Genomic DNA, 18,088 nt, shown 5'->3' with positions numbered 1-18,088 from the left:
TAGTGATTATCAATGGCAGCATTTGCACAAATTGGTAGAACACTTCTGCAGGTGAATAAATTTTTTATGTGGGATCTTCCCGGACCGGGGCACGAACCCGTGTCCCCTGCATCGGCAGGCGGACTCGCAACCACTGCGTCACCAGGGAAGCCCAGGTGACTAAATTTTTAACTCATTTGTAACTACCTTCATGGAAACTCTTACAAATGTTTTGACCAAAAATGTCACTATAGCAGGAAGAAAAATATTTTCTTAGCAAATAAACATTTTCATTGCAGATCTTCCCATTAAAAATGTTTGGTTCAGGGCTTCCCTGGTGGCGCAGTGGTTGAGAGTCCGCCTGCCGATGCAGGGGACACGGGTTCGTGCCCCGGTCCGGGAAGATCCCACATGCCGCGGAGCGGCTGGGCCCGTGAGCCATGGCCGCTGAGCCTGCGCGTCCGGAGCCTGTGCTCCGCAACGGGAGAGGCCACAACAGTGAGAGGCCCGCATACCAAAAAAAAAAAAAAAAAAAAAAAGTTTGGTTCAGATGTCTGATATTTATAACTTTTGACTAATTTATTATTTTCTTTTACATCTTTATTGGAGTATAATTGCTTTACAATGGTGTGTTAGTTTCTGCTTTATAACAAAATGAATCAGTTATACATATACATATGCTCCCATATCTCTTCCCTCTTGTGTCTCCCTCCCTCCCACCCTCCCTATCCCACCCCTCTAGGTGGTGACAAAGCCCCGGACTGATCTCCCTGTGCTATGCAGCTGCTTCCCACTAGCTATCTACCTTACGTTTGGTAGCGTATATATGTCCATGCCACTCTCTCGCTTTGTCACAGATTACCCTTCCCCCTCCCCATATCCTCAAGTCCATTCATTAATTTATAAACCAGCTTAAGATGGTCTACATGCATGTTGGTGCCTATACATCCATCATTTCTCTTCACAAAAGTACATAACTAGTTGTATCTCTCATATTGGGGTTCTTAAATATGAAGATCATTTCTTATCCTTCTTTCTACTTCCAATTTTTAACATGGCACTTAGGATTCAGGGATCATGGAAACACTCAATAAATATTTGGCCAATGATGGTTTCATTAATTTTATAATCAGTGCAGTATATAAAGCCAGGTCAGAAAGCCTAATAATTAGAGGGATCCCACTGAACGCTAAACCAGCATCAGTGTTTCTTTCCAAACGTCCCTTTTGGCTCTTGCCCTGTAACACAACCTGTGATTGCGTTTGTTTTCACCGCTATGCAGATTCCAGGTTACAAGGTTTCCTATTTCACCTCAAGTAAAAAATTTTATTTGTATAAACTAAAAGTTGTATGGTTATTTCCTCCTCACTATAGTTCTTCGTGATAATCTGTAACTTCCAGGTCTAAAAAAAAAAAAATCTAAGCTTCTACAAGATTGAATTATACTTTCCCTAATCATTGTCTGTCTCACTGAAGTCTCAAAGAATGTTGTCACTGAATAAAAATGATTTTCATATAGTAGTGTGGAGTGCTCTTCTTGATAAATAAAACTGTCTTCCTTTTTCCTTTTCTTCTCTCTGTGAGATACAATTGAAAGAGTCCTGGACTGGGAGCCAGAAAACCTAGGTTCTCTATCTCTATCCAACATCTGCTGCATCATTTATCCCTTGTGCGTCTCGGTTTCCTCATCTGTAATCGAAGGTGCTTAGGTTTTACGTGTACATCAAATGAGTGAATGTACTTTGTGAACTGTACAATCCTACTTAGATCTAGTGTGATATTATTACTAATAGAGGCAGAAGACTCTACAAATAAATGTCAACTGAATATAGACCACTGGCCAGCACAGAAAACCTTAACCTTGCCTATGAAAAAGTGAATCTTTTTTTATCGTTGTGATTTAGGAACACCTGACTTTTAGTGGGGGTGAGGTGGGGGTCAGGGGGAGTTAGAGACTGATGGAAGGTTGAACCTGACATCCAAAAGCACAACACATTGCCCAGGTGGAAAAAGAAACATCATGTATCATCAAGCAAGCATTTTGAGCAACTATTTGATATTTAACCAACATTCACAATGAAAACAAATGACTTACTGATAACTTAAATCTTCACATGATGCTAGCACAAACAGAGCAATAGGTGAGACAACTGGTCTCAAAGGACATCCAGTATATATAATTTGTTTAAATTAAATTGATTCCATTTTAATTTAATATTGATGCATTAAAATGATTGAGGCATTAAAATAATTGAGGCAATAAAAAGACTTGATGTATTCAAGCATGAACAATCACACCCCTACCTCTTGTACCCCAAACGTATTTCTTTCACCTGAAGCTACAACTGCATCTTTGCCTTCCCACATCTAATGTCGAAGATACAACAGCCAATCTCCTTTTAGAGGCTAATTCCTCTCCCCTTACACCCAGTGTTGCCCTCTCCTATATCCTGGTCAATCTTTTCCCCCTTTCTTTCTGTATCTTCGACATCTCTCCCTCCATGGGACTCTTTCTCTCAGTCTGTGAACATCCCATCCTGTCATCTGAAAACAAAACAAAAATCCTCACTTGACTCTACCTAACTATGGTCCTATATCTCTTCTTCCCTTCACAACTAAGTTGCTTAATAAATAGAGAAAGAAAAAAAATAGTCTATACCCACTGTCTCTACTGTTATTAAATACTGAATTTTAAAATAATTAATCAATAAATTATCCAAAAAAGTCATCTCTAATAATAAATGAGATCAGCCCACGGTCCATTCTCCAAGCCATCAAAGTACTTGTAGTTTCCTGCAAAACAATGTTAGATAACACTTCTGAGTATTGCAAATATTTTTTCCTATCTACATGCTATTTACTTGCTCCTCTTGTCTCATTTCTTCTGGTTACTGCACATTCATCACTTATATTTTGGATCTGTCTCCTCCAGGAAACTAACCTTTGCTCTCACAGGTGAACTGAATACTCCTATGCCATTCTTTTTCATCATATTTATTATATTGTTTTATAATTATTTGTTCATATGTCTATTCCCCTCATTATGGATGCCCCTTAAATACAGGAGAGTGTGTCAATCATCTTTGCATCCTTATAGCCTGACTAAAATCACTATAAATAAAATGGGTAAGTTATAAAATTAACTTTTGTTTGTACATAGTAGCCAATTAGTGTGCTTTTAAGTATGTATTTTTATGAGGCTTTACCCAAAAAGGCGCTAAATACAGCTAACCTATACGTAAAAGCCGGCTCAATTTTTTTAAGTTTGCTGCTATGTATGTAAAAACAAGCAAGATTGAGTAATGTAATTAGGCAACAATCTGACAATCAATGGAGAGAAGGCATTTGACTTTAAACCATCAAGGGAAATATATTTTGTTCAAATTGTTGATCACAAACATTTACTGAAAATCTCTTATATGCATAGCACTGAATCTGTATCTGACGTTTTGGGTTTGAGAAATGGTCTTTACACTCAAGGAGCATATGACATAAGTAAGAGATCAATGACATTTATTAAGTAAAACTAAAACAATGGGCGATGCAGAAAAGGTTTTATTAAGTGCTAAATATGTCATAGAAAGGAGAAGTGCTGTAGTTTAGAGAAAAAGAGCAAAGATATCTGGGATAATCCAAAGTTTTCAAAGATGACACACACCAGACTTGATTATGATTTGAAGGGTGTGGATGTGTGAAGAAGAGGCTGGAATACAGATAGAGGAAATAATGGGGTGAATGCAGGGAATGACTGCTCAGATGCTCCCTCCTCTGAGTCCTTCCCTGGCCTCCCATCCCGCCTCCACCTCTCAGGCTGTGTGTTGGCAAGGACTAAATATTTGTTTCTGTATCATCCAGTAAAGGGCCTGGTTAACAATAGGTACTGAGTAAATATTTACTGAGTTAATGAATAATGAAGGAATGAAAGTAGGGTGCAGGGTGGGGATATACTGCCCTGTATAGAAAAGCAAGTCAAAATCATCATCACTTGAGATCAGAGCACTATTTCTTTAAAAAAAAGACAAATTTTTCAGAATCATCTGAAGCAAATTCTAATGTCACTAAAACAGTTTTATAATGGTTTTTGAGGATAGAATGGGATTTATATTCCCCAAAGAAGGAAATTATTGTCACTTGCTTTAAGATGACTGAGTATATCTCATTTATCAAAGAGTCCATTAATCTAGAACCTAACAGTTTTCTCCCACTGGCATTTCTGATTTTACATGGATGTGAGCATTTGTGAGTGCCTTTTTAAAATCTTGTCAGATTTTTAATCTAAATTTTTCATATGCCCGAATTAGACACACGTACTTCTTGTAAAGACATTTTTTTAAAAAGGCTATTTTCTATCCATAATGCCTGCGAGTGAAATTCTAGCAGGACTTGGGGACATAAATGTTTAGAGGACTAAATCAGGATCAGTGAAGTAGGAAAAGTGGGAAATAAAACACAAAAATGAGTCCCTCATTTTCCCTGAAGAAAATGGGAGACAAGCAGCATGTTCCAAAAAGTTCTGTGCTCAAGAAATATCAATGGAATAAATCAAACCTTCTAGATATTCAGACTAAACATGTATATAGCTCCCAACAAACATTACTGCAAAGAAAAATAAGGGCTCAGGAACAAGTATAAAATAAGGAGTCAAGAACAATCATGACAATCTCATGATCTACTCCTCAGGTAAAGCTCATAAGTTTTTAATTCCCCTTCCTGCCTCCCTCCCTCCCTCCCTCCCTCCCTCCCTTCCTTCCTTCCTTCTTTCCTTTTTTTTAAAGGCTAGATAGAATAGCAATTTAGTACGTTCAGCAGATTGTCAGGAAAAGTAAGCAGTATCTTCATTGCATAGACAAATCCATCAGCTTTAAGGGCAAGTGTCTAGGATGCCACTAACCTCTGACCACCATCCCACCAAAAAATATTTAGAGAGCACCAAGTCTTATGGTTGTAATAGTGTAACACAGCACTGAATGCATTTACATACTTTCTAACTGGGAAATTCAAAATTAATCTGAAATCTACAAAATTTAATCCCAGATTATTCTGAATTTTTTTCACAATCACCTTTTACAACAGTGTCTAGAAACTTTGTTGTAAAGCCATTCACTGAAAAGCAGATCATTTTGGAAGTTGTGTTTCTTAAATGAACCATGAGTCAGGTAAATAACTAGAAACCTGGATCAAAACTTCAAATCCTAACTTAAAAGTACAGAAAGATACTACCTACAGAAATTATGCATAATGCTTCAACCCACCAAAATGCATACATGAGATTCTTCACAGTGGTATAGCACAAATCTGACCTATGTGAAGTAAGTTTATGTAAACCTTCTATAGTCAGAGAATTTCAGAGCAGGTATTACAAAGGAGGAAACTGAGGTCTGAGAATTTAAGTCACTTCCACAAAATCACCAAGTTAGTTCATGATAGAGCTACAATTAGAATGCACATTTCCTGTGTCCTGGTCTAGTTTTAATTTAGAATTATTTCAACAATTCATTCATGAAAGAAAGAAACAGTCTATTTAGTTGAGGCCCTCATCTCTTTAACTGCATGTTTCTCTCTGTACAAGTAGAGAGTCTTAAAATATACCAGAAAGTAGACAGGCTTGAGGGATGATGGAGCCTTTTTCTAAACACTTGGCTCAGATTGCTGTGGCTATTTATCACCAGTTTAAACTTCTGGCTCAAAGTCACCTTCTGACCCAGGGAAAAGGGATACCATGCTACAAACAGGCCCTTAGAGCTTAACTTTGATTTTGAGACAGGCTTCCTGTTGAGAGATGAATAGGGAAAAAGTAACAATAATAGTGGATTCAGCCTTCTGACAGGAAGCTACGTTTTTGCTTGTATAGAGACTGCAGTCCAGTTATATTAGAAAAATCACGTTTTGTCTTTCCATCTGTTCTGTTTATCCTCAACTCAAAGTCTCTATTCTCATTTTTTTCCTATTTAATTCCTATTTTGGGGCTTTGGGAGTTTTCTAGATAGATATGTATGTAAACAAGGTATTTTACTCTCTGAAATTCAAGGTTTAAAAAACCCCACTAATTTTGCTTTCTTTCAGTTCTATGAAGAGTCTTATATTCCTTTGGATTACAAATATTCTCATTTACCTAAAATAAAACATTTATTTTGTATTCATCTAACTTTTCATTACAGTAAATCATACTAAAATAATAACATTACCCTTATCGAGGCTTTTAAACCTGACACAGAATTTCCACAGATATCATGAATTCTTCATTTTGAATCTGTGAGGTAGCAAAATAAAAAGTATTATCCCTGTTTTATAAATGAGGAAATTAAGGTTCCAACACATTATAAGGAATTTATAAGGAAAGAGTCAGAACTTTGCTGGAGTTGTCTGACACAGGGCCAGTGCTCTTTGCACCCTGTTGCTATGTTGAGTCAGTAGAAGTTGAATCAGCTCAGAGAGCTCCTTCCTCTGCATTGACCACCCAGGTGGAGGTGCATGCCATCCCTCATAAAAACATTGCCAGGGTCCAAATAAGTCTGTCTTGAACCAGTAAAATATCAAGAAAGTAAACAAATGTTTTATGTATTGAGCATAGTTTCACTTTTCTTGAACGCTACCTGAACCAAATGGGCAAACAATCGCCAAAATCATTATATTAGAAAAAAAAGAATAAAATTAAATGAGTATATGTACCACTAAGTTTGCGAAATGCATCCTAATACCAAAGTATAACTTTCAGGAGTTGTGCCAGTTTGCTTTTCCTGACTTGCTTTGTGAATAATCTGGAGCTGAGCAAAGGCCTGGCCCAAGGGAAAAACATGAAATTAAAAAAAAATTCCTTATTGCCATTTCAAACCTCGCAATTATACCTCTCTCTACTCCTCTCCCCCATTCCTGGCCCTGTTCTGTCCCAGGGATTCTGCTCCCCCCATCAAAATTTGAATTCAATTCTTCAATATGCAGATGAGAAAACTGAATCTCAAAGATCAGTAACTTGCTCAAGGTCACAAGGTTGCAAATGGCAAACTCAGGATTCGAATTTGAGACTCCAAAGACCCAGGCTCCGTTAATTGCTTTTTGAAAGTAAATGGAAAAGAAGAAGTTCTAAATGTAGAAACTGCTCACTGTTAAAGGTTCTAAGTGTAGAAAAATGGTAATAATTGGGAACCGAAGGAATTTCCCAGAATTAAAAAATCTCATTGTGAGATAGTGCCCTATTCCTACAGCCTATAGGCCTAGTTACGAGTATCTATGCCATTAGCTCAAAAGAACAGAGATATAGTATTGTGGTTGTGTTTATTTATTTATTCATTCTAAAATGACTATGTTTTAGGAATATAGGGTAAACAAAAAAATTAGAGAAATCAAAGAACAAAAATTAAGAGATATCACGAACTTCCCCAACCTCTCTGAAATTCTCAAAATAAATCCCACAAGACATGATACAGGAATGGTCAGGGAGCCCCACATTAGATTGGAGCCTTACATTTTAATGTATGATTTCAATGAGGCTATCTGAGCCAACTGCTAATTGGTATCCTTGTGTACCCACAGAGAACCCATCTTCCCATGCATGTATGCTTTCCACATGATGCACCATCACATGGTTCTATCCTGAAGAAACTCAGAAGTCCTCTTCAGAAACAGTCGGAATCCTGTGGGCAAATTTCCATTTTGATTATACTAAGGCAACTTTCAGTTTCTATTAGAATAGGTTTGAAGTGATTCTAATGTCTTGACTGTAGAACCCTCCACAGACAAATACAGGATGCCCATGACAGCTGTGTTTTATCCACCTATAGTGCCATAGAGTCCATCCGATACTGGGACTTTCACCCAGAGCTGTGATGTCAGCTGATCCTGATGGCCAGAGAATATTGGGGAAAAAAATCATAAAAGGCAAATTACCATATATAATATACTCAATTACAAAGGAGTAATATTTTTTAAAGGGTGCACTGGAACAATGACTAGAGAGGGCACGTGTTGTAGACTAGTTTCCCAAGGAGTAGAGAAGAAGAGGACACCAAACAGGTAAGTTTTGAGAGGAGGTCAGGTTGGAAGAAAAATTCTGTAATTTGAACCAAATTTGGGAAGAAGACATGCACATAAAGCTTCAGTGTGAGACCTTGATTCTCAGGCAGATTCCTGAATGCCTTTCCTTCAAACTGAAAGGAGGTTGAAAGCGTATTTCCCTAAAAAGAAATTTAATTTAATTTAAAAGTCACCTACTTCAAAACTGTTTTCTTAAAACTGGACCTGCTTACCCTCCTGGGACTTTAGCAACATGGAACAGATGTGGAAGGGGCACAAGGTAGCTCAGGTGAATATAGCTCTGGCAAGTTTATGAAATATTTATATTCTGAATATACCAAAATACCATAAAAATACTAATTATCATAAAATACTGATTTAATTTTATTTCATCATCCTTCACATACCCAAACACAAACACTGCCAATGGAACTTTGAATGTATCCACGGATTAATCTCTTTAGAACTAATTGTTTCAATTTTGATTCATTCTCTACATAAAGGAATTAGCCTACTTTTTAAAAAAATAAAACAAACAGATTCAAAGTATCCTGAAATCTTCCCAGGCTAATAAGCACTCCGCTGGTTCAGGAATTTATCAGTTGTTTCTCAGCAAAATTCAGTTCAGTTTTACTGTGCTTAAGGGAGAAAAATAAAAATACAGACAAACACATGCCTAATCTAATGTGTAGAGATCAAGATTTAAGAGGAAATGGGGAAGGGCTGGAGAAAGAAGTGTTTTTTTGTGAACACTCAGAAAGACATAACACTTGCAGCACCTGAAAGCTTAAACACAAGCTCTTGATGGAATGTTCAGTTGTTCCTCCTTCATTGCCCCCAAGTCTCTTTTTCTTTTTTTCTGTACAAACTCATAAAAGAAGATTCTCATATCAGAATCACTCATTTGCCTTAGAATGGCCAGTGCCCTTCTGCCCTCTCAAATGAAAGTATAAGCCTTCTTTATAAAACTTCAGAGGGTTTGTGTTTTTAGCCAAAGACCAGAAAACTAGGAACTTTTTCTTTGTAGTTCATCTTCCCATGGTAACCAGTTAACCTCACTGTTCACCCACCAGTCCATCCTACCGGAAACTCTAGCTAAAAATTTAGCACTAACATGAGAAACATAATGCTCTGAATTAAACTGTAACTTAATTATTTCTTCAATAGAAAGCTCTGGAAAGAATGAAAAAGAAAAATTTAAAAATAATTTCAAACTAGCATAAATAAATCTGATAGGTTCTTCTCCCTCAGGAGAGAATAATAAGTATATAACTGCTATTTAAGAAATACTAAATGAAAAATAAATGAAATGAAAATATTAAATCTCTATAAATAAATTGTATTTGCTAAGGGAAGCACCCATACTTTAAAATTCCATAATGAAAAACTCTAGAGCTGACAGCCACAGAACAGCTATACTGAATAACAAGATTTAATTAAAGGAATTCATAGCTACTAATTATCTGGTGAAATTCCATGTGCACACCTCCTGCCAAGTCAAACCCATCATTCTGTTTAAGTTTGAAAAACTGAGAAGAAAGAAAAGTACAGCAAAGTAAGGAAAGTGTGAGTATAAAGAATGTGCCTACATCCTACACCAGTTTCTGCTTTCTGGAGTCAATTTCACAAAAATCTCCTGGGAGTGAAGGGAGTGAAGAAACCAGCAGCCTTTGGAAAATGAAGAGACTTGCTGCAAAGTCTGAGAAAAGACAGTCACTCCCTCTACTGTATCCAAATAGTCCTGTGAGCTGCGATGTAAATCCCTGTGCAGTGAAGCAATTCCTCTCATTCCAGATACAACACAGGGCAATGCAGTGTGGAAAATAAGCTTCCAATTTTTACTACAGACTTTTATGACTATCATATTTTCAGAAAATAAACTCTGAAACAGACAGAGCTGGTAGACAGACATGAGGTAGCACTGGGGCATGGAACGGATCGTGCTTGGCTTGCTTACATCCTGGGAACGACTACAGAGAATGAAACGCTGTGGCGGTGAGAAACAGGAGAGCAGCAGTGATGCTTCAAATCACAGGGTCATTAGAAAGTATTCAACGGAAAGAGCTTTTTGTTTCCTTTGTTTTTTCCCATATAAACCTACACAAGAAGACGCTACAATAAAGCTCTGCTATTTGAAGGGTAAAATTTATAAATGGGCTTACAATATAGCCTATTTAGATTTAGATGAAAATACTGAGATATTGTCCAAATGACCATAGTAGAACAGTAAATAAAATTTGCATTTTAAGTTTACACTAATTTTAATCTCTTTGAGAGCAAAGGTTGTTTATTTTTTCCATAACATCTAACATTTTGGTTCTTATAATTACCCAATAAGCACTTATTATTATTGTTATACTACTAAATAGTAATGGAATAATAATATCAACTGGATAATAATGTTGGATAATGATATCAATAATCATTTGATGAGCTCCTGGTATTTGTTGGGAGCCATACTACTCTGTAGGTGGTTTATATACATGATAGTCTTCAAAATAATTATTTAAGGTAAATATTACTATTCTAATTTTATAGACAAAAGCACTGGGACATAGAGCCATCAAGAAAATTGCTCAAGAATATGCAAATATAATTTGAAAATCCTGAATTTGAAATCAGTTCACTCATATTTGAATGAATAAATAGTGGGAGAGATATTTTTTAGATTTTCAAAAATATTCATTGGCGTATATGCATGGAATAACTATCATATACTTAATACATAAAATAAATTTATGACATGAAGTGGAACCTGGGAAATAGACTTAAAAAAAGGAACCGTGTGTGTGCACGTGTGTAGTGAGAGGTGAGAACTACAGGCAATTTCTATTTTGAGGCAAAGAATGATAGTGACTGTGACTAAAATTCTAGAAATGGGCCAGATCATGGAAGGTCTTGTATGCCTTGCTTAGGAGCTTGAACATTATTCTTTCCTCAAGTTATGGGAGTCAATGGAAGATTTTAAGGAAGGTAATGAGGTAATCAGATTTTAGTTTTATATCACAGTGGCAACAGAGGGGGTCTCTATAGGTGTGGCTGGGAAGTAGTCACATGGGAGGCAAGAGACAAAGTTAGATGTTACTGCAGTAAATTGTAGTAATACTGCAATATGATGATGAGAGCCTAAACTTAGGCATTTGTAGTAGAGAGGGAGAGGAGGTATACATGAGGAATATTTAGCAGGTAAAATGGTAGAGTTTAGTGACTGATTAGACTTTTGCTTGAATAACCAGGTAGGATGATCTTGCTTTTAACTGACATAAAGAATACATGAGAGGGCTTCCCTGGTGGCGCAGTGGTTGGGAGTCCGCCTGCCGATGCAGGGGACACGGGTTCGTGCCCCGGTCCGGGAGGATCCCACATGCCGCGGAGAGGCTGGGCCCGTGACCCATGGCCACTGAGCCTGCGCATCTGGAGCCTGTGCTCTGCAACGGGAGAGGCCACAACAGTGAGAGGCCTGCGTACCGCATTAAAAAAAAAAAAAAGAATACATGAGAAAGATGATCCTGTCTTGGAGGGAAGATAATGAATTGAGTTTGGGATACACTGAACTTGAAGTGGTTATGGACCATCCAGTGGGAAACTGGGTATTCTGAAGTAGATGTGGAAGGTCAGGGTTGGAGAGAGAGATTTGAGAATGATCAGCAATTAGCTGTTAACCAAAACCCTGCAAGTAAGATTCCTAGATACTCTAGGGAGAGAATATACAGAAAGGACCAGTGGACAAAATCCTATGAGAAAACAAAGTGCTAAGGGATAAATAAGGAGAAGGAGCCCATGAAGCTGAGAGGGAAAGGTCAGGAAGGTAGAGGGAGAATCTTCAGAGCACCGCCTTTCAGGAAAGCTGGAGTGGTCAATGGTAGGTGAAAGGAGCCCACTGTAACATCACACATTACCAGAAGAGCTTAAGTGGAATGGAGGGGACAAAAGTCAGAGTGCATGGGATGAGTGAGGGCATGGAGGCAGACAGAAAACTGTTCTGCTCCTTTAAAGCAGCTGGGCCAAGAATAAAGAGAGGGTGGGAGGCAGACACAGACCCTGGGAGAAAGGTGAGCTTGTTTACAGGCTAAGGGGAAAGAGCTCATAGAAAGGAAGTTGTTGGAGTTATGGAAAAGAGAGCATGATTAATGGAGCAACTTCCTCCAGGAGATGGAGAACAAAGTACAGAAGGAGAACAAATCTGGAAGTTTCTTCAAAACATATTCAAAGATTTGGCGAGGGCTTCCCTGGTGGCGCAGTGGTTGAGGGTCCGCCGGCCGATGCAGAGGACACGGGTTCGTGCCCCGGTCCGGGAGGATCCCACATGCCGCGGAGCGGCTGGGCCCGTGAGCCACGGCCGCTGAGCCTGCGCGTCCGGAGCCTGTGCTCCGCAACGGGAGAGGCCACAACAGTGAGAGGCCCGCGTACTGCAAAAAAAAAAAAAAAAAAAAAAACAGGAAAAAAAAAAACTGGCGAAAGTAAAAAATATACCACCAAGGTTTGTATCTGTGATGACTGAAATCAGATTGTAATATCACTTTCTGTGTCTCATTTAAGTGCTCTAAAAGTGCCTTCAAGTAAAGTTCCCAAATGACCCTTCTAAGAGTCCCATCAGATTAACAGGAGTGTGTATAAATTCTCCAGTTTCAGATGACGACCCAAAGGTTTGGTAAAGTTAAAGGACTGTAAAGGTAGCAAGACTGCTAAATAGCAGAGATGGACCAGAACTAAGGTGTTCTCCCAATGATGGCTGGACTGTGGCTTACTTTACTTACTAAAGTATATAGACTACAAGGCTGTGATTGCTTATGTTGCAAGCAATGTTTCCACCGAGAATACTGTCATCTTGAAACTGAATTTATAATTGTGATTGAGCAGACACCCAGAAAGGAAAAGAAAAGAAAAGAAAAAGGAAACCAACTGTGAGACAGTCCTTCCTCCTTCTCAGATCTAAACTAAATTTTTTTAAAAAAAGCATAGAAACATTTTTGAGTTTGAACATTATACCAGAAAGCAGATAGGGACAAAGTTCATTATTTATTAATATTAATTTATTAATATTGTTAATATTACTGCCTTCTCTGTAGAAGGCAACACATGAGTAAGGAAAATCTTGTGCTATTGTAATGTCCCTGATATACTGTTCCTTAGAGAATATACTCAGTATATGATGGAACCATCCTGATTTCTGTTGAGGAGTTTAGTTGTAAACATATCAATAAAATAAAATAAAATAAGAACACTAAGGCCAGCAATGTAGTCACAACTTTAAGGCAAAATTTTCCACTGGATAGACTACCCCTCACGCAAATGCCAAGGATAGATACTCTTTGTATATAACAGTTCTTCAGCCTTAAATGAAATTTAGAAAAAGCCACATGAAATTTACATGGAAAGAAATTTAGAGGAAAACTGAACGGTCCATATGTTCCAACCATTCCATTGTCTTATATGAACTTGTTCAACTTGCCAAAATGTACACAATAGGTCAATTAATAATTAACGATTTTAGTCTTTCTTTCCTACTATCATTATATCTCTCATGTGTAAATCTAAACTTTTCAATGTTGTAATCTCAGAGAAAAAAAATTAGTCAAAAAGTGACTAATCCATTTTTAAATATTTTATGAATTTCCATATAAGGCTAAGTGATGATGTATGAATTATCCTTCAAGTAGGAGCAAGCTGTTTGATTAAAAAAAGAAAAAAATAGATTAACATGACTTCAGTCTTCTAAGTCTCCTCCTCTAAAAACAAAGCTTTCTCTTTATGTTTTTACTTTACATACTACATTATGTGCATGTCTAGAATGATCAACACAATGAGTTTTAGGCCTGTGTTGATAAGATAGAAGTGTGAAGAGCAGGAAGTAAAAGAGAGAAAAAGAAAACTATATATTCACCTGCAAATACATTTTAATAGTCTGTGTCCTTTGCATAGTAGAATGATTCACCTAACCTGCCATGAGGAGGATTTGGGCCTTGAGATGTTTTTCCAGAAATGATGGTGAATTTGCAGTGGTTTATATATAAACTTCAATTAAGCAGCCTTATAAGTGAAAGGAATGACTAGAATAGCAAGCTATTGCCAAAGTCACAGTGTGTAGCCTTAGAACAGGAAGCCAAATGGTGTCATATCAAGACAAGAGTGTTAGGTACAGATTCAATACGGTGGTTCACCAGCATGAATCAGAATCACCTGAAAGCTTCCCAGATCCCATCCAAATCTACCAAATCAGGATATCTGGAAACAAAGGGAGCCTAGAATCTATATTGGCAACAAGCTCTTCACGTGATTCTTTATGCAGCCAGCTCAACACTGATCTGTGGATCGCTTACCAACAAACTTAAAGAGTCATGGTCAAAGTATACACTGCATTTGTCAGTATAAAGATTCACTATAACTATCAATCTACCAATCTACATATATAGAGAGATACTCTTCAAAATAAAGCCTCGTTCTAATTTGAATAAAAGTTATAGGTACTTTTAAATTTATCTGAAGAGAATAAGGAAAGAATTGCAAAGAATTACAACCTAGTATTTAAGTGCCATCCCGTGTTCTTGGCTTTGTAGTCTGCTCAGAAGTGAACAATAACCAGGGTAAGTCAGGTTACTCAACTATATTCTGTCCATTGAAACCAGATCTGTTCCACTAGTTGACAATTATGCTCATTGTGGCTGGGATTATAGTTGCCTCCTAATAGCTATTCTCCCTTTTATATCCTTCATAACATAACTCTGTTCAGTAGAGTACACTGCCAGTGCTATCCAGCTAAGACTACATTTCCCAGCAGTCCTTGTAACTTTGTACGGCCATATGACTAAATTCTAGCCAACTTTCAAGTAAGTTGAAATGATATGATGACTTAATAGTCTCCATTAAAAAAGAGGGAATCACAGCCTTTGTCTCCCATTCTCTATCCAGATGCCAGGAAAGTAAATATAATGGCTGGGATTCCAGCAGCTGTCTAGGAACATAACATCAAGGACTGTACCCTAGGGATATGAGAGAGCTAGAAAAAAATTGAATCCCTGATGACTTTGTAGAGCTGGTATACCAGCCTTTCACTACCTAACTAGAAGCTTATTTTATATAAGGAAAAGAACCACTTTTTTTTGTTTAAACTACTGCATTCTGCTATATGCAGATAGACCTAGATTAAAACATCCATTATAAAAGAAAATTTTGCATATCCTACATGATTCAAAGTATCTATTCCAGTAGTAAAGAGTTTAAAACAATTTATGAGTGAAAAGTATCTTAAGCTATGTATTTGTATTCTGTACCTCCTTTAAAATCATCCCATCCAAGTACTGCTGAGTGTTAAGCATTGGTTTCTTCATATTTGTATTTTAACAATGAGATAAATGGTAGACGTAATATAATAAAAATGCAGGAGACCATGGTATAGAAAGGACTGTGAGCCCCTCATCTCTTAGTAATCAGAAGTTGGCTTGGGTCCAGGATATTAGTGTAGGGTTGCCACAGAGGGTTGCAAATTTATGGTCCAGGAGCCAAACCTGGCACTCAAATATATTGCACTTGGCTTAGGCAATGCTTTCTGAAAACATTAGATGTGACTGTCTTCAAGTGGGCATGCATCTTCAGTTCTCCACAGGCCCACCATCTCCTGTTGACGTACAAACACTCGCTTGCTTCACTTATTGATGTTACCTACCTTCTCAGTGCCTCTGAGAAGCACTGACATTTATAGTCTCTGGAAATAAAATGGTACATTTCTGCACCCTCCCTTCTCTCCATTTCTTCTCTGTTGTTGAAATCAATGATTGATATCAGAGATTATTTTCCAAGATTAAGTATGTCCACTTCTAATAACAAGAATGTATATAAGCTCACTAGGTGTTAGACCTTTATTTAGGAATATAAAAATTACTATAAATGCACTAGTATTTTCTCCTACAAAAAACAAATGGGGAACCTCTCAAAGCACTCCCCTAATAAACACACACACACAGAAACTCATGAAAAGCTGATTTTGTCACCTTAACTCATTTTTGTTACTTAATTTTACTTAGTAGTCTCAACTAAAGTTAGCCCAACTCTCAAACTTTCTCATTTTTATGAATTTAAAAAATCAATTCAGTTCTTAAAATTTAGTGAGAAGTGGTAATGATTTTGGCCTAAACAGCCTAAAACTTATTTACTTTCTTTCATCATTCATAAGTATTTTTATCAGACAGGTACTGTGTAACTAAGTAAAATATGTTTTAAATTTCCAGTAAAAATAATCACAGTCAAACAGAAGAAAAATATACCTTGAAGTCCTGAAAAGAAAAAAATAAAAGCTCACAAATATGTACTTACATATGATAATAGGTCTCCTCATTCAAAGGGGACATATTTGCACACAAAACCAATACCACATTATATGACTTAGAGCTAAAATTTGAAAAACATACTTGTTTTGCATGTGTGCCTTAGATATTTCTTTAGTTTAAAACATTTACCTGAACTTACTCTTCCCCAAACTTAAAAATCACATGGAGTTTCAAAATTCTGACACTTCTATTAAGCTTGTGACAAGCCTGAACAGGGAAAATAAAGTATTGCCAAGTACCACACAATATAACTTAAACTAAAATATGCATGGTAAGTAAATACAAGTTATGTAGCTCTGAATATTCTGGATTCTGGAATTCTTTTCTACATCAACTTTAATTAGGACCATAACTATTTTCTTTTGCTTTTGAATTTTTATTACATATATTCTCTTAGCTTGAGTAATAAAACTGAGGAATTTATTTTTTATAATACGTATGAAAGCAATTACCCTTTTTCTGTAAAATATAATGTTTGGAATTCCAGTTTCTATGCTGTTTGGTTATACTGGGGGGGAGCAGAGTTGGTATGGAATCAGGGACTTTTTCCATCAAGCCTCACATTCCTAACACTTATGTAAATTAGTATTAAGGAAAATTGAACTCTGCTCATTTTTCAGAAACACCTACAATGTAATTACAACTATTTGAGAAAGTCTTTCAACATATGGCCTACTCCATATGCTTATAGGAAACATTTATTTACATGTTCAATTATTTTCATACTTTATAAATGTAAGTTATTTATTTTAAAATATATTAACAAGGAAAGTTGTGTTAATTAAGTTTTAAAAGAAAGTTGTTGGTTGTTTTGGTGGGGGAGGGGAATCAACTACTTCTTTTATGTTCAGATTTTTCTATTTCTATTGTAATTTTTCTGTATTTTATTTCTCCCCTTTCCTGACTTCTACTTCCTATTAAATTATCTCCCCAACCCTTCCAAACTGTACATGCTTTTCACAACATTACAAGGAAACTGAAGAAGTTTCATCTTTTATAAATTGTCTCATTTTCAAAAACATAAAAAGTAACATAAAAAGATCCAAGATTTTAGAAAGTGCCCCCTCTATGGGACTCTGGACAGATTGTTGGGTATTCATCCCAGATTCTTATTTTCACTTTTTAAATGCTTTTTAGACCTCGTGGCTTCTATATTAATTTTATGAACATTTACAGAGCAAAAATACACAGAAGCAGGTATTAAAAAATATATATACACGCATACATATGTGTATATATACACAAAAATATATATGAAAGACAATAACAAAAGTTTAATAAATATGCTAAGCTTTAAAAGCTTGAGTTTGATGTTAAATTGTTATGAAAATCTATAATGGCCTATTATGAAACAGTACATGTCCGTATTTGAAACTTCAGGCCTGGAGGAGAAGGATTTAATAATCAGTGGAACCAATTTAAATATTTTCTTATATTTTATAGCAGCCATGCATTTTTGCTTAACATTCCACAGAACCCAACCCTAACATATGCAAATTTCAAAGGAAAAAAAATCGATAACCAGTCAAGATTTGTCTCACATTTTAAAAAAAGAAAAGAAAGGAAACTTGTGTCTAATGAATAATGCCAATAAAATACTCCTTGATAAATAAATTATATAAGGCATGTGGATTTCCTGCCTTCCGCCATCCAACAGGGAACCACCACTGTCCTGATAATCAAGTCAGTAGGGTGGGAAAATAAGAAATCTGGCTTCTATCAACTTCTGCCATGGGGAAAGAAACGAGGCTGCCTCTCAGAAAGCAAAAGTGATT

The 18,088-nt window shown here is 36.6% G+C and overlaps 1 protein-coding gene across 1 annotated transcript in view; it reads right to left on the bottom strand.

The window, feature by feature from the left end:
* Positions 1–18,088, bottom strand: part of COL5A2 (collagen type V alpha 2 chain) — a 155,161-nt gene that overhangs the window by 124,704 nt on the left and 12,369 nt on the right. The window lies entirely within an intron of this gene.

This window comes from Delphinapterus leucas, chromosome 8, assembly GCF_059928025.1.
Source record: "Delphinapterus leucas isolate spDelLeu-1000000601 "Yukka" chromosome 8, BTC_Dleu_Yukka2, whole genome shotgun sequence".
Taxonomy (NCBI): domain Eukaryota; kingdom Metazoa; phylum Chordata; class Mammalia; order Artiodactyla; family Monodontidae; genus Delphinapterus; species Delphinapterus leucas.
This window is presented reverse-complemented; position numbering and strand designations above follow the sequence as displayed.